Source organism: Hylaeus volcanicus, chromosome 7, assembly GCF_026283585.1.
Source record: "Hylaeus volcanicus isolate JK05 chromosome 7, UHH_iyHylVolc1.0_haploid, whole genome shotgun sequence".
In the NCBI taxonomy this organism is placed as follows: domain Eukaryota; kingdom Metazoa; phylum Arthropoda; class Insecta; order Hymenoptera; family Colletidae; genus Hylaeus; species Hylaeus volcanicus.
The window spans coordinates 15,802,650-15,813,208 of NC_071982.1; positions in this window are offsets into that span (position 1 = coordinate 15,802,650).

Here is a 10,559-nt window from a genome sequence, read left to right on the forward strand (position 1 = left end):
TGTGCGAGAGTTATTGTTGTATTTCTGTGTAGTAATTTGAATCTTGATGATTAATTGCCGAATTTGTAAAGGCACTTGTAAATTAAAGAATAATTATAGAATTTGTGAGCTGCGCGATAGATTCAATTTGAAAATGCGCGAGTGTGTACTTGCATGTAGTAGAAATATAATCTTTACAGATACCACCGATATTTTTCCACGATTCATCCAGGTACATAACCAGAGATAAGATCTGGAACAAATTCGTATTTAATCTCCTCCGTCATTTTCAATAATAACCTCCGCGCGAGAGATTCTACATTTTACTGCAGCTGCGAGGGATGATGTCCCCGTCCTCTCAACCGGTCTTCCTGAAAAATTATTGCACCCCGGTCAGGGTCATTAAGAACTCGTGATTGTCGAAAAGATGGCAAATTACCCGCGATTAGATACGGCTGACAAAAACTACCTCACAGAAAGCGGCTCTACTAGTCCCGTTTCGAAGAAAAACGGATAATATACCTAGAGCAAGTGGACAGTGACCCAAATAACGAACAGGTGTGTTTACTTTTCATGTTTGGTCCAAATTATGCAAAGAAGAGGCTGATTATTGATCATGGGGTCCCGAAGAAATGTAAAAGTCAAGTCTAAAAACAATGTACTTTATCGTATAGTGAGAAAATAAGAGACTAAGAGACTGAGAGATTGAGAAACTAGAAAACTAAGAAACTAAGAAACCAAGAAAGTAAGAATTTGAACAACTGAGAATTTAAGAAATTAATAAACTGTGAATTTGAGGAACTAAAAAACTAAGACACTATGCCTACATACTTCATTTTTGCAATTTAGAACAACAAACAAAGAAAACCCTCTTATACCCTCATGTATCAACCCCCCAACAAAATTTCGTTCCTCCTATATTATCCTTTAATCATAGAGCAATTGCCAAAATCACATTCAGGTTCTTTGATACAAGTCCTAAGACTCCCCAAAAACTATCTAAATCATCTCCAACTTGGACAACCCTGTCTTTAACCTCGTTCCCCAGCCTCAACCCAGCGGCAAGGCGCGATAAACTTATTCTAACACCTTGGTAACCCGCACCGATGCAACAACGATGCAATTTCGCGCACTGAACCCACTTCACTCGCCCTTTCGACAATTTCAAAGGAATCCTTTTAACGACGGTCCCTGGGCCTAGTTGCGAGGCGCCGAAAGTCGTCCGCGGTCTCGGTGCCGATTGTTTTTACCTCTGTTTTCTGGCACACGGCCGATAATTGGCAAGGGAAGTCGGGGGGCACCTCTTCCTACCTTTTTCTTTACTCCAGCACCCGCCTGACGTTGTTTCTGGGCACCCAGAGCCGCGTGATAGGGAACGAGGGCTCCGAACCGGGTGCCTTCGATCGACGAGCAAAAAGGAACGTCACCGAGAGCAAGTTGGTTTCGTATAACGAAGCTCGCAGATCGATTGATTATTAATTGGTGGTCCAAGGAGGAATTCGGGAGAAACTCGTTTCACGCATGAGTTACGAATCGCGTGGAAGGTTCGCGAGACCAATGGTTTTGCTTTCACGGAGCACGGTATGCGTCAAGCAAGGTATTTGCATTCAGAAGATGGGCCAGGAGATCATCAAACTTCCGACTAAGATGACGATGGATCAATTGTGTGCGCTACGGTTAACAAATTAGTACGAATGCTTGAAAATTACCAATTATTATTTAAGGTTTGGTTGAGTCTGGTATCCTGAAATCGAAAGAAAAATTTAGCAATCGTTCAGGTGCACGTGTTGCGCGTTTCTGGGGGCCCAAACACCGTTTCCCTTTTCGAGGTAACGCAGCTGGCAGGTAAAGGGTTACGAACTTTATCCGCGATAATTTGCACCAGGAAAGGGGTTGGAGGTGGAATCCAATTAAAAAGTTATTTCGAATGTTTGTATAACGAAATTGTAAAGCTTCGAGAACCGAGACACCGCCCATTATTGGCACCTGCTGAGATAATAAAGCAATTGCTGGCGATTATCGAAATTCACGGTTTGCGCCATCGCGCCCCGAGCCCAGGCTTTCCTCGAATGGAAGCTCTTGGAAACAAACGTAACCGTCGATTTCCTGTACTAGACACTTGCACGCTTTATATTTGAGAGCCCTTCGAGTAATATTTCGATTCAACAACTATCTAAGAAGTATTCGTACAACAACCGATTCAAAATAAAAACTATTAAGAAAAGAAATAAGAGGTTAACATTAAAAGTAATAAACTTTAATTTACCAAAAATCTACTCTAAAAATATGTAGGAATGTTGGTTAATTATTTCTACCCCTAAAATTTATTAATAAAATAAATATATGAAGTTTTATTTCGAATTGGTTTCTGTACGAATACTTATTACAAAAAAATATAATTCGATAACTACGTATACTATCAAGCCCTAAAATTTAGATCTAAATGTATAAAACGATTCATTACTCAGAAATAACGCAGCTATACTCTTGACACACCTCAACATACTCGACAAACTATGTACATGTTGTCATTAAACCTGCAATTTTATCTGTCCAGTAACATATATTTACGTCGCAATATGTGTCCCTTTTAAACGTCTTCATCGTCACCGAAAATTTCTGTATTACTCATGGCTCAATTATATGCAGAATCCTTTTTAACTTGAAAATGTCGCATGAAAAGAGCTTTTCACCAGCTCGTTTAACGTACCAAGGAACTCACGACAGACTCGTTACGTATTTAACTCGACAGGTGACCGTTTTGAACATTTACTTTAAACGCGAGTCAACAGCTGACAGAACACGGAAGAGCCTGTAACTCGGAAACAAGCTCTTCATGTTCGCACAAAATCGTCGCCGTTGTCCACGAGACCATCCCCTGCAATTCATTATACGTGTAAAGGGTCGTGTATGGCACAACCGAAAATGAACGCGAGCGTTTAAGTATGATTCCTGCGAAATTCCACGAGCGTCTGGGAACCGACGGAATTCCATTACGCAAACTTCGTCGAACAGCGGCGTTTCAATCTCGATTCTCTCGCCTCAATTAACCTACACGATAATGAGCGTTAATTCGCGGGGAGGTTTATAGTCGGTTGGCATGTCACGCTGACATTTGTCGTTGGCGGCCGTATCGGTCAGAAAACATGGCGAAACTCGAGCATTAATCCTTCGATTCCCAAAGGTGAACGCGTTTTCATTTTTATTTTAGTCGTGAGAAATTCGGTAAAGCGAACGCCGGATTAATACTCTTGAGAACCCTTACTGAGAACTTTTACTAATTCAAGAATTTCGTACAAATTTATTTTCTTTGGCATTTGACATTCGGAATGATTGCAAGTGCATTTATACGTTCCTTTTTAATAGAACCCTAAACAATCTATATATTCAGGTGTCCCTATATAAATGCTCCACCCTGTATATTATCCCCCAGTTTAACCAAAGCATAGGCAAAATTCGCCTCCAACTCAGACAATTATAGACACATATGTAACTGGTCGAACCCCCCGAATGGCATATCTCCATCCGCAGTTCCCGCTGAAACTGGGCGAAGGATTAGGCTCGTGCGAACGGATACGGGACGGAGGATTAAACTGTAACTTCGAGCTCATGCTTTTCCGCTTGCTTGACTCGTCAGGCAGCCAGCTTAGCATCGACGCCGATACCCGAAAGGCGTTGATTCCCAGACTCGCAGGATCGATGACCAACCTGCCGCATCCTTTCTCGCTCCCACGCCTTTCGGACCTCTTCCTTCCCCCCCCCCCTGCGCTCGGCCAAAATGATAATATCGCGTAGTCCAACTGGCCGATGACACCCGCGCTGATACACCGTCGCGTTCCCATTGGCTGCCCCGCCGGGTGGTTAATATTAGAGGGTTTCACCGATTGGCGGCTCTTTGGAACGCCCAGGAAGGATGCGCAGCTGCCAGGACATGCGTAATCCGACGGTTGATCGACGTTCGGAGGAGTAAACGCTCCACGTAACGACCATTTCCACGTAGCCTCCATTATTTCTCCTATGCGTACGTATGTATGCGTAGACGCGACGTTCGACGTCCATGATCGCCGTTTTCCGCCCTCTTCAGCTACCAGAGAGACGAGGAGGCAATTGTTCCAATTCGAGTCGCTGTTGGGGGTTGCTGAAGTTTGCAACGATGGAGGAACGACGTCGAAAATATATTTTTCTTTAAGGGGGAAGTCTGGTCCAGCTAATGTATTTTTCTAATGCATATCATTTCCAGATGTAATTAATTTTTGTTATTGAAACATTTTTTACATATAAAGGGACGTTCAAAGAAGAAAATTCGACAGTGTAGATTTAAGTTGAATGCATACATATGTAGATATAGTAGTCGCAAGGGAAGGATTCGGTCAAAAGCGTAGTCGAATAACGTAGATATTCAGGTGTTCCCATGTAAATCCTCCACCCTGTACATTATTTATCCCGCTAACAAAATTTTGAGAACTTTCTCTGTAAGGGTAGTTTAAAGATACACCTGCCAGAAGGATTAATTTGGGGAGATAGTACTCTAGTGCAAATTTGAATGGGAACTAGAGTAAAATATTGAGCTGTGCAGATAGTTTAGAAGCATAATGATGGACACGCTGTAAAGGTTAACTTCAGGATACGAAGTCTGCAATTGTTCGCATCGCGATATATTTGTAGGTGAAGTTTATATGAAGTTGGCATGATGTTTTTCTTTCAATTTTCATGTGGCAAAAAAATGATGATAAATCTTCCACAATGCGGACACAATAAACGCAACACGCTGACCATTTCCACGAAGACGATATCTGTCCCATTTGTCTTCGTTCTGCGTTTACATCGTTCGACGCTCGTGGACGCCATATGTTTGCGTTTCCGGTGGCTACTGACTGGAAGTACACTTCGCAAAGATCTGATATCGGTAACGTCGATATGGTAAACAGGAATTAGCACGCTTTGTTCAATTTCATTCGTTGAACTATTCGTCAAGTTTTATAGGTTTAGAATTTCTTTCTTTCACGGTACTTCTATTCGACCTCTTCCATTCATTATAAATTGTATAATTTATAAAAATTGTTTAATCTTCGATACTTCCTTCGATCAATAACACATTTTCGTATCTATAAAAATTGTACTCGAATTGCTTCCAATAAATATACGTGCTACCCACAGAGGTCCATCTCTCAGGTAACCTACAAACCCCCTAAATTAACCATTGCTCCTCAAAACAATTAAAAAACGAACAAATGAGCGTCCCGCCACGCGACAACCCGCAAAGATGAATACGCCATCGATTCTGATTAAGTCGTTACAATTCGTTTTCGTGAATCTTTAAGTTGCGAATGATAATCGCTCCGCCCTGATTGTTTCATCAAAAATCGGTGCGAACACCTTGCGCGACCGGTCATCTTCTTGTTTCTTATTTCACGGCACGCTACGTAGCTCCGTCTCGCTCCGTAAACGGGGACTCCGTTCGCGAAATTAATGTTTGATCACGGCAACGCCGTGAAGTCCTGTCGGGCATAAAAAGAGCGACTCCTAAGCCTAAAAAATAATAGGAAACCGGGTCCTAACAGCATCGATGGCCACTCGGACAGCGGCAGCTGCATGTTTTCGACAAAATTGCCGTCGATGAAATTGCACCGAGAAAATAGGAGTCTTTCTCGCGGGACTATCCTTCCTTTACCTCCCTTTTGCATTTATCGGTTCATCTCTCCTCGTCTTGAATAGCTAATACTTCTAACCGGTTTTATTTTCGCATTGCGCCCTCTTCTGCTTTCGACGTTACCTTTTTCTTCCGATAGACTTTTTTATATATCCAAACTCACTTTTAGCCTTCTGATTAATTTTAGTAAATTAACTTCACATATGAGAGCATCGATTCAATAATAGAAATCTAACACAAAATCCCCGTAAACCTAGCGTTAATTGTAACAGAGTCTCACTTTGAGAGGATTTCAGAGCCGCGAGAGTCCTCCGCGAATTCCACGGTTGCGACAGCAACGATGATCGTTCGGAATAGTTCACCTGTCCTTATTTCCACGAGACACGGTCAAAAAGGGCAGCACACAGGCAACCGTAATCATCCTGGTGCTCCCTACCGCCGTGCAAAGGGCATAGATTAATCTATTCGAACCATCTGATCCTCTCCTCGTTAGGGGTTGTTCCGTTGCTATTACCAGCTACCCCTGGCCTGGCATCGCGCACGATCTGATAAAACCGGACCACGCAATTTTTACCCCAGTTTCGTCCGCCGTGTGCTCACGTGGGAAATGTCGCTCGAGTTTTGGAAGGTGTTTCGAGGAGTGGAGAGGTGGGCGGTGGGGGTGGGGTAGAATTCGAGGGGTTTTATCGTCCACCGTAAACAGGTACCATTGACAATTTGATCTATCTTGCCAATGATAGATTAGGCGGGGACCTAAAAGTTTCGTGGCGACAGCTTCAGTAATTGTTTTTTGGATTTGTTTTGGACTAGTTCCTATAATATCTCTTGTTTTTTTTTTTATGTTGTGAAACTACCAGGCAGTTTTAGAAAAAGACTCTAGATTTTTAGAAAGATAAATAAACAAAACATACTGTGATAATCAAGAAAATACACTCACTAAAACTAAATAAAATTTCTGTGGAGGCCTGAGAATAAATAAAGTCCGGCTGCGATAAGACTACATAAATAAAATCTACTGTAATAATCGAGAAGATACACTCACAGAGTTCCACCACAGCTCGAACCTCAAAGTTCAAAGTGGCCTTCCAAAGCTGGTCCCTGGGCACGCACACCTCGTCGAGCAGTAATAACATCCGGATGAACCGCAACGAGCTCCAAACACCGATTAACCGTCGATGATCCGTGAACGAGCGCAACCTGTGTTCGAAATGGGACAAAGAGGGTGAGCAGAGTGGGGAGGGGGGGGGGGAGAGGAAGAGGGTAAATGGGTAAGTTAGCACCAGGTCGAAAGTCGAGACTTGGACGATCACTCTACGGGGGGTCGTTAAAGGGCGTCAAGGGTGCGGTGGTTGCTCTCTTATTTATTTGTCATCGAGCTACCGATCCATTAAACAAGACCATACGCCAGGCAACGATGATGGACGATGTTAGGCTTCGTAGACTTCATACATCCATTTACGAATCATGTAATCGTTTTACAATGTTGCTTGTGTTGTTCTCGAATTGCAGAAACGTCTATTATAGAAATTTAATGAGAGTTTCGGTCGAATTATTTGAGACACTCGAGAAAAATTGTTATGGAATTTTAGAAACTAAAGGAAAATAGTTGATACCGAAGAGAAATTTAAACTAGTCCACGTCCGAATAATCTCTGCTACACTAAACAGATCAATAACTAACAATTTTGAAGAACAGAAAAATAAAATACAATAAACCCTCGGTATACCCAGAGTATCTTCATTCTTTCTGTTCCTAGCATCGTTTCAGCACATCCCCGTCGCCCACAGTTTGAGATTCCATCCCGTAGACGGAACTGCACCATCGGAACGAGCAAAGCTACAAGTTTCGGGTACCCCTGAAGCAATTTATCGCCGTGGCACAGGTAGAACTTGTCACTGTCCGTTCACCGGCGCACCTGTTCGCGAGGATAATTTAGATGGGGCACGCTTTCGTAAAAGCTCGACCGAGATCGGCACGTAATACAGAGAAGAAAGTTATCGCGATAACCAACGAGATAGTAGAGAACCACCAGCCGATTTTTATCTTCTAAATCGTCCCTTCGAGGCAACCGACAAACCGTGGTCGTAACCATTGGCTCCTCGTCGAAAAACGGTAGCGACGGCGCTCGAAAAGGGTAGCCGACCGTTTCACCCATAGAGACTTATATCGTGCACGTGGGTAACTGACACCAAGACGTCGCCTTTTATCGAACTCATCGAACAGGTTTAATTACCACCGGTTGTAAATTTCTTTGCAATATCCTGCTGGCTCCGTAGGCGCGACATGACTCACCACGGTGCTCGACGTTGACGTTCAGGAATTCTAGGCTTTGATGACTCGTTCAACTGCGGTTTCTCGTTAACGAGGCGATCTTATTTTTAAATTGGGTGGGCTATTTGTTTATCTGAGCACTTTCCCCGGTGGTAGACAACGGTAGCCGTGAACTAACTAATATTATGAAGAGGTAAAAAGAGGTAACACTAGAGTAGCACTAGAGTCCTGCAAACCACTTCTAAATGGTTCATTATATTCAATAAGTAAATCTACCAAAATCTCTCCATAAAGCTTAATTTCCTCTAAAATGAAACTTTCTGCATTTTCATTAATAGTACCCTTGAAAAACTTTGGAAACCATCAATTTAAAGAGTGTCCTCCCGCTTTCACCTTGCAATTCAGGGATGGTAACCCCACTTTATGGGAATGAGTCATGCCAGTCGAAAGCAAGACAAAGAAGGGCAGAATGTTACGTAGGAACGGGTCAAGCACGCAAAAAACTGGCGGTCCTAATATTCACGCAAATTATTATTCCCGCCCTGGGACGACGCTTTCGGATCGCGTCGAGACGACCTTCGTGATCGAACTGAAACCGATGATTCGCGGACACGCGTCGACCGTTTAGCCGACGGGTTTAATTCTCGAGGAACGCCGGTTCCAGGGGCCGTATAATTGTCGAGGAAAGAGGTACAGCTCGTCCTCTTGCGCAAGCAAAACGGCAAAATGGTGGACCAAGGACTTGCCAAGCGCTCGCGACCGCGCTTCCTCGATTTTCGTGGAACGCGCCGAAAAGGATCATCCTCGAGAGTACTCGCGTGCCGCGACTGGAACGATTATTACACGTCTTCCTCAAACAAGGAAGCGTATTACACAACCGACTCAACTTTGGGATCTCTGGCGCTGCCGATTTTGTAGGAGACGAAACTGTTCTTTGTAACGCGATTCCTTGTTGCGTAACGACGCGATTATAATGTTGATGTTGGTCTTTTTTCAGAGTTTCTTACGAGTTTAACAATCAGTCGTTGTTAAAAAAATGCTAAAAAAATAAATACAAATCTGACTTTTATTTCTGCACAATGCCTACGTGCATCTTGAAGCTAAGCACAATTTATAATTTAAAGAAAAGAGGTTAACATGTAAAGAGGTTAACAATTCCAACTTCCCACTAGCCCTATTTAAGGATAATTATAATATTTATCTTATGCAAGATCGTTGGAGCAGTAGCTACTAACAAAGGCTGCAAGCAAAATAGAATTTTCTTTAAGCTCGAGGGTAATCTAACGATCAATTAACTTCTTTGCCTCGTAGGACGGCTTTCGTGCCCTCTCTAACGATGGTTAATTCGATGGACTTTTCCAGTTTCTTACTTTTCAACGGTATTTTACGTGCTTCGGCAAACACGATTTCGTGCGCGACAATTACGTCTCTCTACCAGTACTACGGAGGACTGCGGCATGTTGGAAGTTTTTCAACGCCTGAGAACTTTTCTTCACGCTCACTCGAAGACTCTTATTGCGAGCAGAAACATAGAGGTACGATTTAAAAATTATCTTGAGCTTTGCTTAAAAAGCACCAAAGATTTCTCACTCCACAATTTCAGAATCTAGGGATGAATCAAGTCCCTCAAAAACTTTCTCTAAGCTAGATATACCATCCCTTCGTCGATAAATTTGAAGATCAAGTACGGTTCCATAATTCAGAAATAGCTTGCTATACACCAAGTATTGGGTTGTCCAAAAAGTTCGTGTCAATTTTTAAGAAAAATTCAGAGACACATTTGAATTTTGATATATATTTATCGAATTATGTAAGTACCATTTTCTTCCACACCCTTTCCGGCTTTTAAGGGATATACACATGTTATTTCTTTTCAAACGTTACAATATATTCAGACCTGTACCACCTATCAACGATCGGCATGGACTTTCCAGGCAAACCAATACGTGAGTTAGGTCTACATAATCAATCCCTGAAATGGCACGCGACCAAACGACACCAAAAAGTTCCTCCACCCCATTGCTAAAAAATGTAAAAATCAACCTAACCCTCCCAAGACTCCCTTCAGGTTAGAGTCCCTTCGCTCCAATGTCTCCAAAAGACATCACGACTCATCCCCTGTATCTTCAACTAAAATTCAAAGCTCCAACCTAACTCTTCACTACAATCTCTCCGAAAGACATCGCGGCTCATCCCGCACAACCTCGAGCAAAACTCAAAGCTTCCAACTACAAAATCAGCCCCCGAAAGGGTGCGTCGTTCCCAGAAGCCCGAGTGCACAAGCCATCAAGCGCGGCACGGTAAAGGAGTAGGCGAAGGAGGAGGAGTGGAGGATCACGGTTGAGCCCGAGGAGGAGGCAAGCCATCCGGTGGAGAGTCGTTCAGCCCGCCCACCCCCGGTGTCGTTCTCCTCGTCTGTTTTCCCATCGTCCCTCTCAGTCGACTGAATGGTCGTGGAAGCGGTAAAGCTCGCAGGACGACGTCGAGAGGATAGAGAGAGACGGAGGTCCTGTTCGCAGGGGCCACGGCCGTGGGCAAGGTGGGCCACGGGCCATAGGGGCAGCCCCGACTCGATGTTCAGCACGCGACGACACGCTACCGTCACCTTCCCCTCTCTTCCCTTCGCGCTGGTCCCGGCCGAAACGCGCACAGGGCTCGC